A 10,767-nucleotide genomic window follows, 5' to 3' on the forward strand; every position below is an offset into this window, starting at 1 on the left:
AGTACGGTTGCAGGGACCATTCAAACCAATAGCACTCTTTTTTTTTTTCATTCATTCACAGGATATGGGCATTGCTGGCTCGGCCAGAATTTATTGCCCATCCGTGATTCCCCAGAGGGCTGTCCAGAGTCAACTGCATTGCTGTGGGACTGGAGTAACGTAACGTACAGGCCAGACCGGGTAAGAATGACAGTTTCTTTCTCTGAAAGATATTAATGAGCCAGATGGGTTTTTCCTGGCGGTCAACAACTGTTTCCTGATCATCATTAAACTCGTAATTCAAGATTGATAGTAAAAGCTTAGTCAAGAAGAAAATAGGGTCTCCTCACAATCGGAAACAGGTAAGTTATAATAGGACACAAAGTGATGGTAGGCCAATAAAATGTGTCTCAGGTTTTCAAAAAGGAGGACACAAATAATGTCCCAAAATTAAGGGGATCACATGGTCTTAATGGGAATTTGGAATTGAAAGAAATTAGTTTTAGTAGGAAAACGATATTGGGAAATCCAATGGGATTACAGGCAGATAAATCCCCAGAGACTGATAACCTTCATCTCCGAGTAGCTGAGGAAGTGGCCCGAGAAATAGCAGATGCGCTAGTGGTTATCCTCAAATTTTATAGACTCTCAGAATTCCTGTGAATTGGAGGGGAGCTGACGTAACCCCAGTATTCAAGAAGGGGAGTCAGAAAACAGGGAATGAAGGTGGGGAAAAATATTAGGGTCCACTGTAAAAGGTGGAATAACAGAGTACTTAGAAGATAACGATAAGATCAGACAGTCAGCAGAGCCTTTTTCTGTGCCGTAGATCTCTGAGGCTCTGTTGGGCATGAATTCTCTCCAAGCTGCTAACCATTCATTGGAACTATATTGCTCTTCCTTCAGTGTTGCTGGGTCAAAATCCTGAAATCCCTTCCTAACAGCATTGTAGGTCCACCTACAGCTCATGGACGACAGTGGTTCACAAAGCAGATCACTACCACCTCCTCAGTGGCAAGTAGGTTCAGCCAGCAATGCACACAGGAATTTAAAAAAAAGTATCAAGGTAAAGTGGGAATGTGGAATTGAAACCTAAATAGATCAGCTTTGACCTTTTTGAGGCTCGAGGGGCAGAATGGACTGCTGTGGTTCCTATTTCATATGTTCTCTTCTCCTTCTTTGAAAATGCATCATCTCAGCAGGAATAGTGTATTCCCTTGGATTTAGAAGGATGAAGATTGATTTGATTAAAATTTTCCAGATGTTAATTGAAGCTGGTCGGGGGAGGGTATAAAATGGGACTCATTCACTGGGTGGGTGCAGTTGGAGCTCAAACACCCTCCTCGCCTCCAATAATCCGACAAGACTCGAGTTTCTTTGTTCTCCAGTTTATTTGAACATAGGAATGAGGAACAAGAGTAGGCCACGCGGCGCTTCGAGCCTGCTGTGCAGCTCAATAAGATCATGGCTGATCTGATTTCAACCTCAGCTCTATGTGCCCGCATATCCCCGAACATCTTTCATCATTTTAGTCATCAAGAATCTGTCTGCTGCTGCCTTAGAAAAATGTTTAAAGATTCTGCATTCACTGCCTTTTGATGAAAGGAATTACAAAGATTCTCAACCCTCTGAGAGAAAGGAAATGTTCCTCACTGTTTCAAATGGACACACACCTTACCTTTAAACAATGACACTCTGTTCTAGATTCTCTCAAAAGAGGGACCATATTTCAAACATCCACCTGGTCAGGTCCCCTTAGGATCTCTTATGTTTCAGTCAAGTCTCCTCTTTCTTTTCTAAATTCTAGCCTTTCCTCATAAGGCAATCCACTCATTCCATGTATTAGTCAATTAAATCTTCCCTGAAATGCTTTCAACATATTAACAACTTTCTATAAGTACAGTGACCAGAACTGAACCCAGTACTCCAGATGCAAGTCTCACAAGTATAAAGGGGGACTGCTTGTGTCTAAAGGTGGTCCATGAATTCCCACTTGCTTACAGTAATGCATTTTCAGAAGCTCATATCATTTATATCTATCTAATTGCAGACTGACAAAGGTTATGGTCAGTTTGCACAGTTTGTATTGTTACACAGACAGCATTGTTGTGGTATTACTCAAACCTCGCACTCTCCTGGCTCTGCACAAATAATGACTGGCTCTGTAGCCAGTTCCCACAGCCTGATTTTTGTCCTGTTTTTTTCAACTTCTGTCCTTTCAAGGAGATTAATGATCCAGGTGGGGTTTTATGAAATCCAGCAGCATTCATTCCACTTTTGACTGTTTTAAGTTTATTTTCCAGGGACGTGGAAAGGGAGAATTCACAGACAGGCAGCTCAAGTCAAACATTGGATCAAGAGCTGCAGGTAACACTCAGTCCTCAGGAGCTTTGAACATGGAAGGTAAAAGCAACGTTCACAGTGAAGAGAAACCATGCACGTGGTCTGTGTGGACAAGCCTTCAGTCAATTGTCTGGCCTGTCGATACGTCAATGCAGTCAAAACAGAGACAACAATGACATCAAGCAGCACTTGCTTTGTAATGTCATGGTCATGGATCTCAGTTTGAGTTCAGCCAGAGCCACTCAGCTCCTGGTCTCCTTACAATCTTGGTGCAAACATGGACCAAACAGCTGAATTCCAAATATGAGAGGGACTATCCGCTATCTTAAGGCTCCATTTGACAGAGCATTGTATTAAGGAATCATAACAAAGCTAAAGTCAATGGGAACGAGAGGATGTTATTCTTCCTTATCTGGTTTTTGAAAAGATTGCATCTTCAGACCTCGGTAGATCAAAAAAGGTGAATTTAATCAAACTTGTACCACAGACATGTGGAAGAAGTCTCGAAGTCTAGCTTGGAGACACTCAACTTTTTACAGCTCAATACAGCATATTAAGACACTTTCATGTCAGAATGGTTGCATGTAACATTGGTATTAAATAAATTGTATGTCAGTTACTTACGACAAAGACAGGATGCTGTTCAGTTTCTGACAAAGTTCTGAGTCCTCTAATTTCAACAGGACTTCCACTTCCACATTATCTTCCAAGATTCTCTAACCCCACCATCAGCTCACAGCATGCCGGCCTTTCCGAGTGAGTAATACTTAGGTGACTATCTTAAGCTATACAGATAGTTATTGTGGCTCAGGTAGTTTAACTGCATGTCCATAACAGTGAACCGCCAACAGTTACTTAAGGTTCAGAAACTATGTCCTTATATGGTTGTATTTGACTCTTACCTTATGCTGTACTGGTTGGACAAGTTTAATTTTCTACTTGTTCTGTGTTTCAGTGTTCTGCTCCTTTTTTTCCTTTTTTTATGTTTCCATTATACATTCTCTTATCCTCCTTACCCTACTTCACCCTGGTTTGGTAATACTGAATAAAGAAGAGGCTTATGATTGTCGGAAGGCAATCCTCTCAGCCGCAGGAGTTCCTCAGGATCAGGTTCTAGTCCCAACCACCTTCAGCTGTTTCATCAATGGCCTTCCCTGCGTCATAAGGTCAGAAGTGGCAATGTTTGCTGATGATTGCACAATACTTTAGCACCGTTTGTGGCTCCTTGGATACTGAAGCAGTAGATATCTAAATGCAGTATGCCTGGACAACATTGAAGTTAGCCTGCTATGTGACAAAGAACATTTGCACCAACAAATAATGACCAAATCCAAGAAATGAGAATCTAACCACAGCCAAGTGACATTCACTGGGTATATCTTCACGGAATTCCCCATTATCATCATCCTGGGTGCTAATATTGATGAGAAACGGAATTGGAGCTGCCATCTGAATAATGTGCCTACCAAATAGGTCAAAGTGAAGAGATTCTATGGTGATTACTTCAACTCATGACTCCCCAAAGCATGTGCATCAGCAGGAATGTAATAGAACACTCTCCAACTGCTCAGATGGATGCAGCTCCAACAACGCTCGAGAAACCTGACACTATCCAGGTCAATGCAGACCACCTACTGGTGACCCATTCGGTACCTTCAGCATTTACTCCCTCCGCCACTGAGGGACAGTGGCAGCAGTGTGCACTATCTGCAAGATGCCCTGCAGTTACTCACCCACTCTTCTTTGACAGCACCTACCAAGCCTGCAAGCTGTACCACTTGGAAAGACAAGACTAGAAGATGCATCAAAATACTACCATCTGCAAGTTCCTCTCTGAGGTGCATACCAAACTGATTTGGAGCAGTATCAGCGATGCTATCATTGTATGGTGCAGCAGATGTGGGCCAAAAAGTCTATGCCTGCTCTCCATCTTCTGTCATGATTTTTTTTTTAGAAAGTTGATTAACGCAGTGACCAGACTTGTGCTCAGCCCTCTAGCTGTTCTCGAAACTGGTGTTTGTTAAAGCTCTGGCATCATCTCCCCCTGGTCTTCTCTTCCAGCCTGTGGTCAAGAACAGAAAGTATCTCAAAACCCTCTCAACCACCTGATCTCCCTGTCGAACCACGTTCAGGGATTTGTGAATGTTCATTCTAAGGTCTCTTTGTTCCTCTACACCACTTACTATTCCTCACTTTCATTGTTCAGTCTCCCTAAATTCATTATCACACACTTCTCTGGATTCAATTCCGTTCACCATTTTATCTTTCCACTTGATTGATATCTCCCTGCAGTCCACGATTTTCTTCGTTATGGTCAACTACATGATTATTTATTGCATATCATCTGCAAACTTCTAAATTATGGCTTCTACAACTAGGTTTTAATGATGGTTATACATCAGAAAACAGTGGAACTCTACTGGATTAAAAACTGAAAGGACTGCAATTGCTGTAAATCAGAAACAAATTAAAAAGCAGAAATTGCTGGAAAAGTTCAGCAGAACTGGCAGCATCTGTGGAGAGAAATCAGAGATGACGTTTCAGATCGAGTAATCCTCAGAATTCTACTGGAAATAGGTGTCCAGATACGGTTCATTCTTAGTTGGGGATTTGTAGCAGCTATAATAGCAGAATATAACCATATCTGAATTTGTGGGTGTCTCCGGAGTTTGTTTTTCTGAGTGATCCCTTCCCACACAGGGGAAGGATGAACAACCTCGCCCCAGTGTGACTGAGTAAATGAGTTTCCACCTCCAGCGGGTAATTGAATCCTTCCCTCAGTCCACACAGTTCCCTGGTTTCTCTGTGCTGTGGGTGTCCTTGTCTCTATCCAGATTGGGCGATCGGGTGAATTCGAGTCAATGCAGACAGAAGGCCATTTTTCCTTGTTGTGAATGTGTTTTTGTTCTTCCTTATTCTCCCATGGGATGTGGGTATCGCTGGTCAGGACACCATTTGTTGTTCATCCTTAATTTACCTTGAACTGATGTCAGAGGGCAGTAAGGGGTCAACTGTGTTGTTGTGGGCCTCAAGTCACTTGTATGCCAGACCAGGTAAGGACTTCCCTTCCAAAGGGACATGAATGAATGGGATTTCAGGAAATTAAAGTCATGGCCTCTGTTCCTGAAATTCAGGTTTACATTCCAGATTTTATTCATTGAATTTAAACTCTCGCAGCTGCTGTGTTTCAGTCCCCAGGGATTACTTGGATAAATATCACCACTGCAGTGCTATCTCCCTGCTGCATTGCCTTACTGTAGAGAATAACTTTCACTGTTCAGATCATCCCAGAGTGACAGAGAACAGGAGAAGGCCATTCACACCATCACGCTGGTGTTAGTTCCTGGTGAGAAAGGGATTGAATGAGATGGGAAAAGTATCAGCTGGTGCATGTTTGCAGTGTGTCCATGGCAGGATAAATGTGGTTTAATGCAGATTGAAGTGGTTACTGGGAACAAGAAGCTGATGCAGAAACAATGTGAGCAAAATTAACTTAGCTGCTACTGCTGAGGTAATAAACATCAGTTTGTTGGTGTAAACAGCAGAGAATGGTTTCAATCCAGTGACCTCTGGGTGATGGGCCTAGCATGCTCCCACTACACCACACCGTGGTGGGTAACTCACAACTGAAATACGTTGTTACTTCCTTCTTGCTTCTGAATGGAAGCACACTTATTGACTGGCCTTCCTGGCTGTACAATTCCACTGTGTCACACCACCCAGAATGTGACAGGCAGAAACACAAACACACACAGAGCAATGTATAATTGACATACGCACAATGTCAAAGGGGCGAAGCGGACCAGAAACTCACTTAGGTGGACAGGCTCATGATTTGACTGAACTTTCGGTAAACACTAAACCAACAGTTACATTCCTCATTCTGAAGAGTTCTGAAGAAGGGTCTCTGAACCGGGAACATTAACCCTGCTTTCATGCACCTCTATACCCTCACAGAAGGACCGCGTGCTCACCGATTGCATCACTGGAATCACAGAGTAGCTCCGCGCACTCGTTGCCATCCCCATTTCGGGTTGTATCTTCACAGCTGGGCCACTGAGTTTCTCTGATTCCGGGCCTGGGAACTGGGATTATATGGTCTTCTGCAGCAGTGGTTATTTCCTTGTGTGAGGGAACTGGTGAGGTTACCGATGTTAAACAGACAACAACAGGAGGATACAGTACACCCTCACACACTGGCCATACTGCCATACATCAAGAACATATGGGAACTGACACCAGGACTCCTCAGACCACTCAGAATCATGGTGGCCCACAAGCCCACAGCCACTCTACAACAAACACTTACAAGAATTAAAGACCCCATTCCCACAACATGCAGAACCAAGAGATAACAAGGTGTAGAGCTGGATGAACACAGCAGACCAAGCAGCATCAGAGGAGTAGGAAGGCTGACGTTCGTGCAGAACCAATGTGGTTTACAAAATACCATGCAACGACTACCACAAACATTACATCGGGCAGACAGGAATGAAACTAGGCATCAGAATTCCACAGACCCTCACATCCTTCGTGCAAATCACCTGTTTGTGCAGACCCGAATGCTCTGTGTTCAAGTGGGTGATGTTATCACACACGGGCAATTGCTCAGTGACATCACCCTAATTCCTGGGCATTTCCTGAACTGTGGGTTTCCTCTGACCCCAGTGCTTCTGATATCTTTTGAGCTGCAGACTCCAGCATTTGATTTTAAAGTTGAAGACAATGAAATTATTTCAGTATCTTTGACCAGTAATGTACACATTTTGCTTCACGTGCTGTTCTCAGTTATCTGACTCTGGTGTTGGTGCAACCCATTTCATCACTCACCTAATATCTCATTATGTAACTGGTGTCAAAAGTTGCTTTATAAAAGTCCTGAATCAGTGACCATCCATTCTTCTGGTTCATCTCTGCTCTCCCTGATTAACTCTCTGCCATTCTCTAACCTCCTCTGTCTCCCATAATGGGTGTAACCGACTTAGGTACTTTATTCAGAAATTCTGAAGAAGGGTCCCAACTCGAAACGTCAGCTTTCCTGCTCCTCTGATGCTGCCCAGCTTGCTGTGTTCCTCCAGCTGCACACTGTGTTATCACTGACTCCAGCATCGGAAGTTCTTACTGTCTCTGAGTAGGTATTTTATTGTTACTGCCATTGATTCTCTAAATGAGGTGTTTACGGCTGAACATTGCCTGACCATTTGCTGCGAGCAATTATCTTCCCTGAGTAGTTCCCACAAAGCTGTTGGGTAAGGAATTATTCACCAAGTGGTGATGAAGGGATTGTGATATGTGTCCAAATCAACGACAATTAATTTATATCAATATAGGGCCTTCAAATAATGGAAACTTCCAAGCTGTTCCTCAGGAGTGTTATAATGCAACTTTTGACCCCAGTCACATAACGAGATATGAGGGAGGTGACAAAATGTTTAATGGGCAAATGTGTCGTTTTCAAGGAGTGTTATTAAGTGCAAAACTGAGGTTGAGAAAGGGAGAGGATTAGTGAGGAAATTTCACAGTTTGTGGCCTTGGCAGCTAAAGATTAAGGGGACCAAATGTGGGACGGTTAAAATCGAGAATGCTCAGGAGGTTGGAATTGGAGGTAACGCAAGGGCATTTTTAAAAATTCATATTTGGGGTGGGGGTGGGCATCACTGGCTGGGTTAGCATGTACTTGCCATCCCTAATTGCCCTTGAGAGGGCTGGATGCCGGCAGACATTACAGAGATAGTCTCCTCTCTATCTATCAAGAGATTGAACAGAATGATGAAAAGTTTAAAATTTAGCCGCACAAGCACAGGGGGTGGTGGGTGAACAAACCTTGGTGTGAATACTCACGCGGGCAGCAGAGTTGAGGATGACCTCAGGATTTCATCACTTGGTGAATAACCTGTAACTCCTTCCATTACAGCATTGTGGGCATTTGTGTGGGAAGCTAAAGCTGCTAAGGCAGCAGCACATGGTGGGGAGAATGGGCAGTGGTAAAAACCTCATTCAGATAGAGTTAATGTAAGGAACAATAAGACACTAAACAGAACTCCCATACACTCATTAACAGAGGCAGAGGAAGTTAGACAAGTGCAGAGAGGGGAATGTGAGAGGATAGTGAGCAGTGTGTAAGGATAGTTAAGTCCAGAGGTAACAAAGGAATGGATGAGAGTTTCAGTAGTAGATGAGCAGACGAGGAGGAGTCGGGTGATGTCACTAAGGTGGAAGTGGGCAGTCTTGGTGATGGTGGGGATATGTGATTGAAAACTCACCTTGGGGTGAAATATTTCGCCATGGTTATGACATGTTTGTTTCAGACACAGGGAGAGGATTTACATGCATTAGGAAAGGCACGGACTGATTACGGATGGTCAACATGTCTGTGTGTGATGTAATTCATGTCCCACTAACTTGAGTATTTTGCAGAGGTGGCAAAGAAGATTGATGAAGGCAGGGAGGTAAACATTGTTTGGATGGACTTCAGAAAGGTGTTTGAAAAGGTTCCTCATGGTAGACTGGTTAGATCACATGGAATCCAGGAGAAGCTAGTGGTTTGGATCCAAAACTGGCTTGAAGGCAGGAAGCACAGAGTGATGGTAGAGTGTTATATTTTGGACTGGAGACCTGTGACCTGTGGTGTGTTACAAGAATTGGTGCTGGGACACTGCTTGTACATAGTTTTATATGAATGATTTAGATGGAAGCATAGGAGGGATGGTTAGTAAGTTTGCAGATGGCCCCAAAATTCATGTTGTCGTGGACAGTGAAGAATGTTATCTCAGAATACAATGGGACCTTGATCAGATGGGCCGAGGAGTGGCAGATAGAGTTTAATTTAGATAAATGTGAGGTGTTGCGATTTGGTAAGGCAAACTAGGGCAGGACTTATAAGTTAATGGTAGGGCCTTGGGGAGTGTCACCAAACAGAGACATTGGGGTGCAGATGCATAGTTCCCTGAAAGTGGAGTCACAGTTAGACAGGGTGGCGAAGAAGGCATTTGGCATGCTTGCTTTTATTGATCAATGTATTGAGTATAGGAGTTTGGGCATTACGATGCAGATGTACAGAACATTGCCACTTTTAGAATACTGCATTCAGTTATAATCTCCCTGCTATAGGAAAGTTGTTAAACTGAAAGGTTTCAGAAAAAGATTTACAAGGATGGTGCTAGGATTGAATGGTTTGAGCTATAGACAGAGGAGGCTGAATAGGTTGGGGCTGTTTTCCCTGGAACATCGTAGGCTGAGGCGTGACCTTACAGAGGTTTATAAAATCATGAGGGGCTTGGATAGGGTGAATTGCCAAGATCTTTTCCTCAGGGAAAGGAATCCAAACCTGAGAGCATGGGTTTAAGTTGAGAGGCGAAAGATTTAAAAGGGACCTGAGGGGCAGTTTTACATGTAGAGAATAGTGCTGCATGTATGGAGGAGGTGGTACAATCGCAACTCTTCAAAGGCATCAGGATTGGTAAATGAATAGAAAGGTTATAGAGGGATATGGGCCAAATGCTGGCAAATGGGACTAAAATAATTTAGGATATCTGTTTCGAATAGACAAGTGGCAGCAATCAGTCTGTTTCCATCCTTTACATCTCTATGGCTCTTGAATCTTAATTTGCAATTCTAAATTACCAGATTATAATTGGAATGTTTGGAGTCGAAGCTAAACGATTCGTGACTTATTCAATGTACTGAACTTAATATCCACCATCATGCTGTTCATTTCCATGAAGGGAGGGGAGTGGTGTTGGGGATGTTGGAGTGGTTTGGGGATCAGAGTTCATATATTCCAGGACAGATGGATTAGTCTAAGAAATTCTGTTCATAATTGTGTCCCAGTACGTCCTGACAGTGACATTACTCGAGCAGAATTAGAATTTGTTTCAAGTATTTGCTTTGATTTGATTTGGGAAGAGGCAGGCATTTTTTGCATTGCTAACAGTTCAGTTTGTTTAGTTCGCAGAATAGAACAGCACAAAATCAGACCCTTTTAACAACTGCAGGCACATTGACACTGCAGGCAGTTGCACATTCCAAAGAAATAGACGGGGTGGGATGGGTTTGGGGGGCGGGGGTGGTGATTCGCCTTTTTTGTAACGAAGAGTCACATTTATCGAGGGAGGTAGACCCACCATCCTCAGCGAGTGGTTACTGCCGGCTGTGCACTGCCTGAGAGGGCGCTAGAAGCAAAATCATTCGTGGCCCTCAGGAGAGAGTTGAATGATGAGAGATTTACATGGCGGGTGGGACTGGTGAAGTTGCCCGTACAGACAGCTGATGCAGACAATGACAGGCTGAAGTACCTTCCTCTGTGCTGGGTCATTCTCTGAGTGTGCAGTTCTGTACCGATTGTCGCTGCAATCTCACTGACCCTCCGCTAGTCGTGGAGCTGGTTGAAGAAGCTCCGCCCTACCTCATCTGATTGGTACATTTCCAATGATCTACATTCACTAC

At 43.5% G+C, this 10,767-nt stretch overlaps 2 long non-coding RNA genes across 2 annotated transcripts; one reads left to right on the forward strand and one right to left on the reverse strand.

The window, feature by feature from the left end:
* The first annotated feature begins 51 nt into the window (after positions 1–51).
* Positions 52–2,946, forward strand: LOC125481977. The gene is made up of 2 exons (XR_007261510.1): positions 52–180; positions 2,283–2,946. It is a non-coding gene; the product is annotated as an uncharacterized LOC125481977 (long non-coding RNA).
* LOC125481978 lies at positions 2,770–6,463 on the reverse strand. The gene is made up of 2 exons (XR_007261511.1): positions 6,297–6,463; positions 2,770–5,665 (listed from the first exon to the last, which is right to left on the reverse strand). It is a non-coding gene; the product is annotated as an uncharacterized LOC125481978 (long non-coding RNA).
* Between the last annotated feature and the right edge of the window lie 4,304 nt (positions 6,464–10,767).

Source organism: Rhincodon typus, unplaced genomic scaffold (assembly GCF_021869965.1).
Source record: "Rhincodon typus isolate 14 unplaced genomic scaffold, sRhiTyp1.1 hic_rhity00004724, whole genome shotgun sequence".
In the NCBI taxonomy this organism is placed as follows: domain Eukaryota; kingdom Metazoa; phylum Chordata; class Chondrichthyes; order Orectolobiformes; family Rhincodontidae; genus Rhincodon; species Rhincodon typus.